Source organism: Schistocerca piceifrons, unplaced genomic scaffold, assembly GCF_021461385.2.
Source record: "Schistocerca piceifrons isolate TAMUIC-IGC-003096 unplaced genomic scaffold, iqSchPice1.1 HiC_scaffold_478, whole genome shotgun sequence".
Lineage (NCBI taxonomy): Eukaryota > Metazoa > Arthropoda > Insecta > Orthoptera > Acrididae > Schistocerca > Schistocerca piceifrons.
In genome coordinates this window covers 211,985-224,804 of record NW_025728709.1, presented here as the reverse complement: position 1 = coordinate 224,804, position 12,820 = coordinate 211,985, and the positions used below count along the sequence as shown (strand labels likewise).

At 48.4% G+C, this 12,820-nt stretch overlaps 14 non-coding genes across 14 annotated transcripts; all 14 read right to left on the bottom strand.

Moving 5' to 3' along the window:
- Window positions 1-218: 218 nt before the first annotated feature.
- On the bottom strand, window positions 219-300 carry Trnas-gcu. Its single transcript has one exon. It is a non-coding gene; the product is annotated as a tRNA-Ser (tRNA).
- An 839-nt stretch (window positions 301-1,139) lies between these two features.
- Window positions 1,140-1,221, bottom strand: Trnas-gcu. Its single transcript has one exon. It is a non-coding gene; the product is annotated as a tRNA-Ser (tRNA).
- Window positions 1,222-2,060: 839 nt separating this feature from the next.
- Trnas-gcu lies at window positions 2,061-2,142 on the bottom strand. The gene has a single exon. It is a non-coding gene; the product is annotated as a tRNA-Ser (tRNA).
- Window positions 2,143-2,981: 839 nt separating this feature from the next.
- Window positions 2,982-3,063, bottom strand: Trnas-gcu. The gene has a single exon. It is a non-coding gene; the product is annotated as a tRNA-Ser (tRNA).
- An 839-nt stretch (window positions 3,064-3,902) lies between these two features.
- On the bottom strand, window positions 3,903-3,984 carry Trnas-gcu. The gene has a single exon. It is a non-coding gene; the product is annotated as a tRNA-Ser (tRNA).
- An 839-nt stretch (window positions 3,985-4,823) lies between these two features.
- On the bottom strand, window positions 4,824-4,905 carry Trnas-gcu. Its single transcript has one exon. It is a non-coding gene; the product is annotated as a tRNA-Ser (tRNA).
- An 839-nt stretch (window positions 4,906-5,744) lies between these two features.
- Trnas-gcu lies at window positions 5,745-5,826 on the bottom strand. Its single transcript has one exon. It is a non-coding gene; the product is annotated as a tRNA-Ser (tRNA).
- Window positions 5,827-6,665: 839 nt separating this feature from the next.
- Trnas-gcu lies at window positions 6,666-6,747 on the bottom strand. Its single transcript has one exon. It is a non-coding gene; the product is annotated as a tRNA-Ser (tRNA).
- An 839-nt stretch (window positions 6,748-7,586) lies between these two features.
- Window positions 7,587-7,668, bottom strand: Trnas-gcu. Its single transcript has one exon. It is a non-coding gene; the product is annotated as a tRNA-Ser (tRNA).
- Window positions 7,669-8,507: 839 nt separating this feature from the next.
- Window positions 8,508-8,589, bottom strand: Trnas-gcu. The gene has a single exon. It is a non-coding gene; the product is annotated as a tRNA-Ser (tRNA).
- An 839-nt stretch (window positions 8,590-9,428) lies between these two features.
- Trnas-gcu lies at window positions 9,429-9,510 on the bottom strand. Its single transcript has one exon. It is a non-coding gene; the product is annotated as a tRNA-Ser (tRNA).
- An 839-nt stretch (window positions 9,511-10,349) lies between these two features.
- Window positions 10,350-10,431, bottom strand: Trnas-gcu. Its single transcript has one exon. It is a non-coding gene; the product is annotated as a tRNA-Ser (tRNA).
- Window positions 10,432-11,270: 839 nt separating this feature from the next.
- On the bottom strand, window positions 11,271-11,352 carry Trnas-gcu. The gene has a single exon. It is a non-coding gene; the product is annotated as a tRNA-Ser (tRNA).
- Window positions 11,353-12,191: 839 nt separating this feature from the next.
- On the bottom strand, window positions 12,192-12,273 carry Trnas-gcu. Its single transcript has one exon. It is a non-coding gene; the product is annotated as a tRNA-Ser (tRNA).
- Between the last annotated feature and the right edge of the window lie 547 nt (window positions 12,274-12,820).

Here is a 12,820-nt window from a genome sequence, read left to right as displayed (position 1 = left end):
TAGCTGCAGCCGAAATTTGATTGGTTTGTAGATCTCGAAATGATGTTTAATTCGAAGGGCATACGCTATGGAATGTTGTGCGCTTTCATCTGGTGGGCAGTTTTGTCTCGTATTTCATACACACGCTATTTGCCACGTACACGCGTCGTTGTTACTACTGAGTGGCGTTTCGCACGGAGAAGGAGTGACCGCAAACGCGTGCTTCACGTAAAATTCATCGACGAGGATGGGATTCGAACCCACGCGTGCAGAGCACATTGGATTAGCAGTCCAACGCCTTAACCACTCGGCCACCTCGTCTGCTAGTACAACAGCTGTGTCTTGGGCTAGTGCTTGCGGAAAGAAGACATTTGTCGATTCGAAAACGCATTCAAAACATCGTTCTGGGCCGGTGTTAACGTCTAATGCCAAGCTGCAGTGCAGCCGACCAAGCTCCCACTCGCGAATCGTTTAATGACAGCATCCGTCCACGTCGATATCCGATCGGGGCAAAATCACCGGCCCACCTATTTACTGCAGGAATAAGCATTGTATCGACATGCAGTGTCGTCTAATGCAAATGAGAAAGGTGCTGTGCATTCTTTTCCAAGACTTACTGCAACGAAACGTACAGCTCGATACGCTACACTGATATTGCTTGCAAGGTTTTGACGTTCCCCCTAGCCCAAGATTGTCCTGCTGTTTGCGATGGAGCTTGGTGTTTGGTCGGCCACTAGCGACGGATGGCTGCAAAGTCAAGTCTCTCCAGTAGGCCCTGCCAAATCGCTTCTGTAGATGGCGGCCTCACTTGAAACAAACTGTCGGAAGGCGACAGTTGTGCTACAGATGGATTATTATAGGCTCGATACGTTAAAATGACTGCGACAGGTATGCACTTAAATATAAATTAGAGCTCGTAGTTCGCAAATACCAACATACTCTTAGCTGCAGCCGAAATTTGATTGGTTTGTAGATCTCGAAATGATGTTTAATTCGAAGGGCATACGCTATGGAATGTTGTGCGCTTTCATCTGGTGGGCAGTTTTGTCTCGTATTTCATACACACGCTATCTGCCACGTACACGCGTCGTTGTTACTACTGAGTGGCGTTTCGCACGGAGAAGGAGTGACCGCAAACGCGTGCTTCACGTAAAATTCATCGACGAGGATGGGATTCGAACCCACGCGTGCAGAGCACATTGGATTAGCATTCCAACGCCTTAACCACTCGGCCACCTCGTCTGCTGGTACAACAGCTGTGTCTTGGGCTAGTGCTTGCGGAAAGAAGACATTTGTCGATTCGAAAACGCATTCAAAACATCGTACTGGGCCGGTGTTAACGTCTAATGCCAAGCTGCAGTGCAGCCGACCAAGCTCCCACTCGCGAATCGTTTAATGACAGCATCCGTCCACGTCGATATCCGATCGGGGCAAAATCACCGGCCCACCTATTTACTGCAGGAATAAGCATTGTATCGACATGCAGTGTCGTCTAATGCAAATGAGAAAGGTGCTGTGCATTCTTTTCCAAGACTTACTGCAACGAAACGTACAGCTCGATACGCTACACTGATATTGCTTGCAAGGTTTTGACGTTCCCCCTAGCCCAAGATTGTCCTGCTGTTTGCGATGGAGCTTGGTGTTTGGTCGGCCACTAGCGACGGATGGCTGCAAAGTCAAGTCTCTCCAGTAGGCCCTGCCAAATCGCTTCTGTAGATGGCGGCCTCACTTGAAACAAACTGTCGGAAGGCGACAGTTGTGCTACAGATGGATTATTATAGGCTCGATACGTTAAAATGACTGCGACAGGTATGCACTTAAATATAAATTAGAGCTCGTAGTTCGCAAATACCAACATACTCTTAGCTGCAGCCGAAATTTGATTGGTTTGTAGATCTCGAAATGATGTTTAATTCGAAGGGCATACGCTATGGAATGTTGTGCGCTTTCATCTGGTGGGCAGTTTTGTCTCGTATTTCATACACACGCTATTTGCCACGTACACGCGTCGTTGTTACTACTGAGTGGCGTTTCGCACGGAGAAGGAGTGACCGCAAACGCGTGCTTCACGTAAAATTCATCGACGAGGATGGGATTCGAACCCACGCGTGCAGAGCACATTGGATTAGCAGTCCAACGCCTTAACCACTCGGCCACCTCGTCTGCTAGTACAACAGCTGTGTCTTGGGCTAGTGCTTGCGGAAAGAAGACATTTGTCGATTCGAAAACGCATTCAAAACATCGTACTGGGCCGGTGTTAACGTCTAATGCCAAGCTGCAGTGCAGCCGACCAAGCTCCCACTCGCGAATCGTTTAATGACAGCATCCGTCCACGTCGATATCCGATCGGGGCAAAATCACCGGCCCACCTATTTACTGCAGGAATAAGCATTGTATCGACATGCAGTGTCGTCTAATGCAAATGAGAAAGGTGCTGTGCATTCTTTTCCAAGACTTACTGCAACGAAACGTACAGCTCGATACGCTACACTGATATTGCTTGCAAGGTTTTGACGTTCCCCCTAGCCCAAGATTGTCCTGCTGTTTGCGATGGAGCTTGGTGTTTGGTCGGCCACTAGCGACGGATGGCTGCAAAGTCAAGTCTCTCCAGTAGGCCCTGCCAAATCGCTTCTGTAGATGGCGGCCTCACTTGAAACAAACTGTCGGAAGGCGACAGTTGTGCTACAGATGAATTATTATAGGCTCGATACGTTAAAATGACTGCGACAGGTATGCACTTAAATATAAATTAGAGCTCGTAGTTCGCAAATACCAACATACTCTTAGCTGCAGCCGAAATTTGATTGGTTTGTAGATCTCGAAATGATGTTTAATTCGAAGGGCATACGCTATGGAATGTTGTGCGCTTTCATCTGGTGGGCAGTTTTGTCTCGTATTTCATACACACGCTATCTGCCACGTACACGCGTCGTTGTTACTACTGAGTGGCGTTTCGCACGGAGAAGGAGTGACCGCAAACGCGTGCTTCACGTAAAATTCATCGACGAGGATGGGATTCGAACCCACGCGTGCAGAGCACATTGGATTAGCAGTCCAACGCCTTAACCACTCGGCCACCTCGTCTGCTAGTACAACAGCTGTGTCTTGGGCTAGTGCTTGCGGAAAGAAGACATTTGTCGATTCGAAAACGCATTCAAAACATCGTTCTGGGCCGGTGTTAACGTCTAATGCCAAGCTGCAGTGCAGCCGACCAAGCTCCCACTCGCGAATCGTTTAATGACAGCATCCGTCCACGTCGATATCCGATCGGGGCAAAATCACCGGCCCACCTATTTACTGCAGGAATAAGCATTGTATCGACATGCAGTGTCGTCTAATGCAAATGAGAAAGGTGCTGTGCATTCTTTTCCAAGACTTACTGCAACGAAACGTACAGCTCGATACGCTACACTGATATTGCTTGCAAGGTTTTGACGTTCCCCCTAGCCCAAGATTGTCCTGCTGTTTGCGATGGAGCTTGGTGTTTGGTCGGCCACTAGCGACGGATGGCTGCAAAGTCAAGTCTCTCCAGTAGGCCCTGCCAAATCGCTTCTGTAGATGGCGGCCTCACTTGAAACAAACTGTCGGAAGGCGACAGTTGTGCTACAGATGGATTATTATAGGCTCGATACGTTAAAATGACTGCGACAGGTATGCACTTAAATATAAATTAGAGCTCGTAGTTCGCAAATACCAACATACTCTTAGCTGCAGCCGAAATTTGATTGGTTTGTAGATCTCGAAATGATGTTTAATTCGAAGGGCATACGCTATGGAATGTTGTGCGCTTTCATCTGGTGGGCAGTTTTGTCTCGTATTTCATACACACGCTATCTGCCACGTACACGCGTCGTTGTTACTACTGAGTGGCGTTTCGCACGGAGAAGGAGTGACCGCAAACGCGTGCTTCACGTAAAATTCATCGACGAGGATGGGATTCGAACCCACGCGTGCAGAGCACATTGGATTAGCATTCCAACGCCTTAACCACTCGGCCACCTCGTCTGCTGGTACAACAGCTGTGTCTTGGGCTAGTGCTTGCGGAAAGAAGACATTTGTCGATTCGAAAACGCATTCAAAACATCGTACTGGGCCGGTGTTAACGTCTAATGCCAAGCTGCAGTGCAGCCGACCAAGCTCCCACTCGCGAATCGTTTAATGACAGCATCCGTCCACGTCGATATCCGATCGGGGCAAAATCACCGGCCCACCTATTTACTGCAGGAATAAGCATTGTATCGACATGCAGTGTCGTCTAATGCAAATGAGAAAGGTGCTGTGCATTCTTTTCCAAGACTTACTGCAACGAAACGTACAGCTCGATACGCTACACTGATATTGCTTGCAAGGTTTTGACGTTCCCCCTAGCCCAAGATTGTCCTGCTGTTTGCGATGGAGCTTGGTGTTTGGTCGGCCACTAGCGACGGATGGCTGCAAAGTCAAGTCTCTCCAGTAGGCCCTGCCAAATCGCTTCTGTAGATGGCGGCCTCACTTGAAACAAACTGTCGGAAGGCGACAGTTGTGCTACAGATGGATTATTATAGGCTCGATACGTTAAAATGACTGCGACAGGTATGCACTTAAATATAAATTAGAGCTCGTAGTTCGCAAATACCAACATACTCTTAGCTGCAGCCGAAATTTGATTGGTTTGTAGATCTCGAAATGATGTTTAATTCGAAGGGCATACGCTATGGAATGTTGTGCGCTTTCATCTGGTGGGCAGTTTTGTCTCGTATTTCATACACACGCTATTTGCCACGTACACGCGTCGTTGTTACTACTGAGTGGCGTTTCGCACGGAGAAGGAGTGACCGCAAACGCGTGCTTCACGTAAAATTCATCGACGAGGATGGGATTCGAACCCACGCGTGCAGAGCACATTGGATTAGCAGTCCAACGCCTTAACCACTCGGCCACCTCGTCTGCTAGTACAACAGCTGTGTCTTGGGCTAGTGCTTGCGGAAAGAAGACATTTGTCGATTCGAAAACGCATTCAAAACATCGTACTGGGCCGGTGTTAACGTCTAATGCCAAGCTGCAGTGCAGCCGACCAAGCTCCCACTCGCGAATCGTTTAATGACAGCATCCGTCCACGTCGATATCCGATCGGGGCAAAATCACCGGCCCACCTATTTACTGCAGGAATAAGCATTGTATCGACATGCAGTGTCGTCTAATGCAAATGAGAAAGGTGCTGTGCATTCTTTTCCAAGACTTACTGCAACGAAACGTACAGCTCGATACGCTACACTGATATTGCTTGCAAGGTTTTGACGTTCCCCCTAGCCCAAGATTGTCCTGCTGTTTGCGATGGAGCTTGGTGTTTGGTCGGCCACTAGCGACGGATGGCTGCAAAGTCAAGTCTCTCCAGTAGGCCCTGCCAAATCGCTTCTGTAGATGGCGGCCTCACTTGAAACAAACTGTCGGAAGGCGACAGTTGTGCTACAGATGGATTATTATAGGCTCGATACGTTAAAATGACTGCGACAGGTATGCACTTAAATATAAATTAGAGCTCGTAGTTCGCAAATACCAACATACTCTTAGCTGCAGCCGAAATTTGATTGGTTTGTAGATCTCGAAATGATGTTTAATTCGAAGGGCATACGCTATGGAATGTTGTGCGCTTTCATCTGGTGGGCAGTTTTGTCTCGTATTTCATACACAAGCTATTTGCCACGTACACGCGTCGTTGTTACTACTGAGTGGCGTTTCGCACGGAGAAGGAGTGACCGCAAACGCGTGCTTCACGTAAAATTCAACAACGAGGATGGGATTCGAACCCACGCGCGCAGAGCACATTGGATTAGCAGTCCAACGCCTTAACCACTCGGCCACCTCGTCTGCTAGTACAACAGCTGTGTCTTGGGCTAGTGCTTGCGGAAAGAAGACATTTGTCGATTCGAAAACGCATTCAAAACATCGTTCTGGGCCGGTGTTAACGTCTAATGCCAAGCTGCAGTGCAGCCGACCAAGCTCCCACTCGCGAATCGTTTAATGACAGCATCCGTCCACGTCGATATCCGATCGGGGCAAAATCACCGGCCCACCTATTTACTGCAGGAATAAGCATTGTATCGACATGCAGTGTCGTCTAATGCAAATGAGAAAGGTGCTGTGCATTCTTTTCCAAGACTTACTGCAACGAAACGTACAGCTCGATACGCTACACTGATATTGCTTGCAAGGTTTTGACGTTCCCCCTAGCCCAAGATTGTCCTGCTGTTTGCGATGGAGCTTGGTGTTTGGTCGGCCACTAGCGACGGATGGCTGCAAAGTCAAGTCTCTCCAGTAGGCCCTGCCAAATCGCTTCTGTAGATGGCGGCCTCACTTGAAACAAACTGTCGGAAGGCGACAGTTGTGCTACAGATGGATTATTATAGGCTCGATACGTTAAAATGACTGCGACAGGTATGCACTTAAATATAAATTAGAGCTCGTAGTTCGCAAATACCAACATACTCTTAGCTGCAGCCGAAATTTGATTGGTTTGTAGATCTCGAAATGATGTTTAATTCGAAGGGCATACGCTATGGAATGTTGTGCGCTTTCATCTGGTGGGCAGTTTTGTCTCGTATTTCATACACACGCTATCTGCCACGTACACGCGTCGTTGTTACTACTGAGTGGCGTTTCGCACGGAGAAGGAGTGACCGCAAACGCGTGCTTCACGTAAAATTCATCGACGAGGATGGGATTCGAACCCACGCGTGCAGAGCACATTGGATTAGCATTCCAACGCCTTAACCACTCGGCCACCTCGTCTGCTGGTACAACAGCTGTGTCTTGGGCTAGTGCTTGCGGAAAGAAGACATTTGTCGATTCGAAAACGCATTCAAAACATCGTACTGGGCCGGTGTTAACGTCTAATGCCAAGCTGCAGTGCAGCCGACCAAGCTCCCACTCGCGAATCGTTTAATGACAGCATCCGTCCACGTCGATATCCGATCGGGGCAAAATCACCGGCCCACCTATTTACTGCAGGAATAAGCATTGTATCGACATGCAGTGTCGTCTAATGCAAATGAGAAAGGTGCTGTGCATTCTTTTCCAAGACTTACTGCAACGAAACGTACAGCTCGATACGCTACACTGATATTGCTTGCAAGGTTTTGACGTTCCCCCTAGCCCAAGATTGTCCTGCTGTTTGCGATGGAGCTTGGTGTTTGGTCGGCCACTAGCGACGGATGGCTGCAAAGTCAAGTCTCTCCAGTAGGCCCTGCCAAATCGCTTCTGTAGATGGCGGCCTCACTTGAAACAAACTGTCGGAAGGCGACAGTTGTGCTACAGATGAATTATTATAGGCTCGATACGTTAAAATGACTGCGACAGGTATGCACTTAAATATAAATTAGAGCTCGTAGTTCGCAAATACCAACATACTCTTAGCTGCAGCCGAAATTTGATTGGTTTGTAGATCTCGAAATGATGTTTAATTCGAAGGGCATACGCTATGGAATGTTGTGCGCTTTCATCTGGTGGGCAGTTTTGTCTCGTATTTCATACACACGCTATCTGCCACGTACACGCGTCGTTGTTACTACTGAGTGGCGTTTCGCACGGAGAAGGAGTGACCGCAAACGCGTGCTTCACGTAAAATTCATCGACGAGGATGGGATTCGAACCCACGCGTGCAGAGCACATTGGATTAGCATTCCAACGCCTTAACCACTCGGCCACCTCGTCTGCTGGTACAACAGCTGTGTCTTGGGCTAGTGCTTGCGGAAAGAAGACATTTGTCGATTCGAAAACGCATTCAAAACATCGTACTGGGCCGGTGTTAACGTCTAATGCCAAGCTGCAGTGCAGCCGACCAAGCTCCCACTCGCGAATCGTTTAATGACAGCATCCGTCCACGTCGATATCCGATCGGGGCAAAATCACCGGCCCACCTATTTACTGCAGGAATAAGCATTGTATCGACATGCAGTGTCGTCTAATGCAAATGAGAAAGGTGCTGTGCATTCTTTTCCAAGACTTACTGCAACGAAACGTACAGCTCGATACGCTACACTGATATTGCTTGCAAGGTTTTGACGTTCCCCCTAGCCCAAGATTGTCCTGCTGTTTGCGATGGAGCTTGGTGTTTGGTCGGCCACTAGCGACGGATGGCTGCAAAGTCAAGTCTCTCCAGTAGGCCCTGCCAAATCGCTTCTGTAGATGGCGGCCTCACTTGAAACAAACTGTCGGAAGGCGACAGTTGTGCTACAGATGGATTATTATAGGCTCGATACGTTAAAATGACTGCGACAGGTATGCACTTAAATATAAATTAGAGCTCGTAGTTCGCAAATACCAACATACTCTTAGCTGCAGCCGAAATTTGATTGGTTTGTAGATCTCGAAATGATGTTTAATTCGAAGGGCATACGCTATGGAATGTTGTGCGCTTTCATCTGGTGGGCAGTTTTGTCTCGTATTTCATACACACGCTATCTGCCACGTACACGCGTCGTTGTTACTACTGAGTGGCGTTTCGCACGGAGAAGGAGTGACCGCAAACGCGTGCTTCACGTAAAATTCATCGACGAGGATGGGATTCGAACCCACGCGTGCAGAGCACATTGGATTAGCATTCCAACGCCTTAACCACTCGGCCACCTCGTCTGCTGGTACAACAGCTGTGTCTTGGGCTAGTGCTTGCGGAAAGAAGACATTTGTCGATTCGAAAACGCATTCAAAACATCGTACTGGGCCGGTGTTAACGTCTAATGCCAAGCTGCAGTGCAGCCGACCAAGCTCCCACTCGCGAATCGTTTAATGACAGCATCCGTCCACGTCGATATCCGATCGGGGCAAAATCACCGGCCCACCTATTTACTGCAGGAATAAGCATTGTATCGACATGCAGTGTCGTCTAATGCAAATGAGAAAGGTGCTGTGCATTCTTTTCCAAGACTTACTGCAACGAAACGTACAGCTCGATACGCTACACTGATATTGCTTGCAAGGTTTTGACGTTCCCCCTAGCCCAAGATTGTCCTGCTGTTTGCGATGGAGCTTGGTGTTTGGTCGGCCACTAGCGACGGATGGCTGCAAAGTCAAGTCTCTCCAGTAGGCCCTGCCAAATCGCTTCTGTAGATGGCGGCCTCACTTGAAACAAACTGTCGGAAGGCGACAGTTGTGCTACAGATGGATTATTATAGGCTCGATACGTTAAAATGACTGCGACAGGTATGCACTTAAATATAAATTAGAGCTCGTAGTTCGCAAATACCAACATACTCTTAGCTGCAGCCGAAATTTGATTGGTTTGTAGATCTCGAAATGATGTTTAATTCGAAGGGCATACGCTATGGAATGTTGTGCGCTTTCATCTGGTGGGCAGTTTTGTCTCGTATTTCATACACACGCTATTTGCCACGTACACGCGTCGTTGTTACTACTGAGTGGCGTTTCGCACGGAGAAGGAGTGACCGCAAACGCGTGCTTCACGTAAAATTCATCGACGAGGATGGGATTCGAACCCACGCGTGCAGAGCACATTGGATTAGCAGTCCAACGCCTTAACCACTCGGCCACCTCGTCTGCTAGTACAACAGCTGTGTCTTGGGCTAGTGCTTGCGGAAAGAAGACATTTGTCGATTCGAAAACGCATTCAAAACATCGTTCTGGGCCGGTGTTAACGTCTAATGCCAAGCTGCAGTGCAGCCGACCAAGCTCCCACTCGCGAATCGTTTAATGACAGCATCCGTCCACGTCGATATCCGATCGGGGCAAAATCACCGGCCCACCTATTTACTGCAGGAATAAGCATTGTATCGACATGCAGTGTCGTCTAATGCAAATGAGAAAGGTGCTGTGCATTCTTTTCCAAGACTTACTGCAACGAAACGTACAGCTCGATACGCTACACTGATATTGCTTGCAAGGTTTTGACGTTCCCCCTAGCCCAAGATTGTCCTGCTGTTTGCGATGGAGCTTGGTGTTTGGTCGGCCACTAGCGACGGATGGCTGCAAAGTCAAGTCTCTCCAGTAGGCCCTGCCAAATCGCTTCTGTAGATGGCGGCCTCACTTGAAACAAACTGTCGGAAGGCGACAGTTGTGCTACAGATGGATTATTATAGGCTCGATACGTTAAAATGACTGCGACAGGTATGCACTTAAATATAAATTAGAGCTCGTAGTTCGCAAATACCAACATACTCTTAGCTGCAGCCGAAATTTGATTGGTTTGTAGATCTCGAAATGATGTTTAATTCGAAGGGCATACGCTATGGAATGTTGTGCGCTTTCATCTGGTGGGCAGTTTTGTCTCGTATTTCATACACACGCTATTTGCCACGTACACGCGTCGTTGTTACTACTGAGTGGCGTTTCGCACGGAGAAGGAGTGACCGCAAACGCGTGCTTCACGTAAAATTCATCGACGAGGATGGGATTCGAACCCACGCGTGCAGAGCACATTGGATTAGCAGTCCAACGCCTTAACCACTCGGCCACCTCGTCTGCTAGTACAACAGCTGTGTCTTGGGCTAGTGCTTGCGGAAAGAAGACATTTGTCGATTCGAAAACGCATTCAAAACATCGTTCTGGGCCGGTGTTAACGTCTAATGCCAAGCTGCAGTGCAGCCGACCAAGCTCCCACTCGCGAATCGTTTAATGACAGCATCCGTCCACGTCGATATCCGATCGGGGCAAAATCACCGGCCCACCTATTTACTGCAGGAATAAGCATTGTATCGACATGCAGTGTCGTCTAATGCAAATGAGAAAGGTGCTGTGCATTCTTTTCCAAGACTTACTGCAACGAAACGTACAGCTCGATACGCTACACTGATATTGCTTGCAAGGTTTTGACGTTCCCCCTAGCCCAAGATTGTCCTGCTGTTTGCGATGGAGCTTGGTGTTTGGTCGGCCACTAGCGACGGATGGCTGCAAAGTCAAGTCTCTCCAGTAGGCCCTGCCAAATCGCTTCTGTAGATGGCGGCCTCACTTGAAACAAACTGTCGGAAGGCGACAGTTGTGCTACAGATGGATTATTATAGGCTCGATACGTTAAAATGACTGCGACAGGTATGCACTTAAATATAAATTAGAGCTCGTAGTTCGCAAATACCAACATACTCTTAGCTGCAGCCGAAATTTGATTGGTTTGTAGATCTCGAAATGATGTTTAATTCGAAGGGCATACGCTATGGAATGTTGTGCGCTTTCATCTGGTGGGCAGTTTTGTCTCGTATTTCATACACACGCTATCTGCCACGTACACGCGTCGTTGTTACTACTGAGTGGCGTTTCGCACGGAGAAGGAGTGACCGCAAACGCGTGCTTCACGTAAAATTCATCGACGAGGATGGGATTCGAACCCACGCGTGCAGAGCACATTGGATTAGCATTCCAACGCCTTAACCACTCGGCCACCTCGTCTGCTGGTACAACAGCTGTGTCTTGGGCTAGTGCTTGCGGAAAGAAGACATTTGTCGATTCGAAAACGCATTCAAAACATCGTACTGGGCCGGTGTTAACGTCTAATGCCAAGCTGCAGTGCAGCCGACCAAGCTCCCACTCGCGAATCGTTTAATGACAGCATCCGTCCACGTCGATATCCGATCGGGGCAAAATCACCGGCCCACCTATTTACTGCAGGAATAAGCATTGTATCGACATGCAGTGTCGTCTAATGCAAATGAGAAAGGTGCTGTGCATTCTTTTCCAAGACTTACTGCAACGAAACGTACAGCTCGATACGCTACACTGATATTGCTTGCAAGGTTTTGACGTTCCCCCTAGCCCAAGATTGTCCTGCTGTTTGCGATGGAGCTTGGTGTTTGGTCGGCCACTAGCGACGGATGGCTGCAAAGTCAAGTCTCTCCAGTAGGCCCTGCCAAATCGCTTCTGTAGATGGCGGCCTCACTTGAAACAAACTGTCGGAAGGCGACAGTTGTGCTACAGATGGATTATTATAGGCTCGATACGTTAAAATGACTGCGACAGGTATGCACTTAAATATAAATTAGAGCTCGTAGTTCGCAAATACCAACATACTCTTAGCTGCAGCCGAAATTTGATTGGTTTGTAGATCTCGAAATGATGTTTAATTCGAAGGGCATACGCTATGGAATGTTGTGCGCTTTCATCTGGTGGGCAGTTTTGTCTCGTATTTCATACACACGCTATTTGCCACGTACACGCGTCGTTGTTACTACTGAGTGGCGTTTCGCACGGAGAAGGAGTGACCGCAAACGCGTGCTTCACGTAAAATTCATCGACGAGGATGGGATTCGAACCCACGCGTGCAGAGCACATTGGATTAGCAGTCCAACGCCTTAACCACTCGGCCACCTCGTCTGCTAGTACAACAGCTGTGTCTTGGGCTAGTGCTTGCGGAAAGAAGACATTTGTCGATTCGAAAACGCATTCAAAACATCGTACTGGGCCGGTGTTAACGTCTAATGCCAAGCTGCAGTGCAGCCGACCAAGCTCCCACTCGCGAATCGTTTAATGACAGCATCCGTCCACGTCGATATCCGATCGGGGCAAAATCACCGGCCCACCTATTTACTGCAGGAATAAGCATTGTATCGACATGCAGTGTCGTCTAATGCAAATGAGAAAGGTGCTGTGCATTCTTTTCCAAGACTTACTGCAACGAAACGTACAGCTCGATACGCTACACTGATATTGCTTGCAAGGTTTTGACGTTCCCCCTAGCCCAAGATTGTCCTGCTGTTTGCGATGGAGCTTGGTGTTTGGTCGGCCACTAGCGACGGATGGCTGCAAAGTCAAGTCTCTCCAGTAGGCCCTGCCAAATCGCTTCTGTAGATGGCGGCCTCACTTGAAACAAACTGTCGGAAGGCGACAGTTGTGCTACAGATGGATTATTATAGGCTCGATA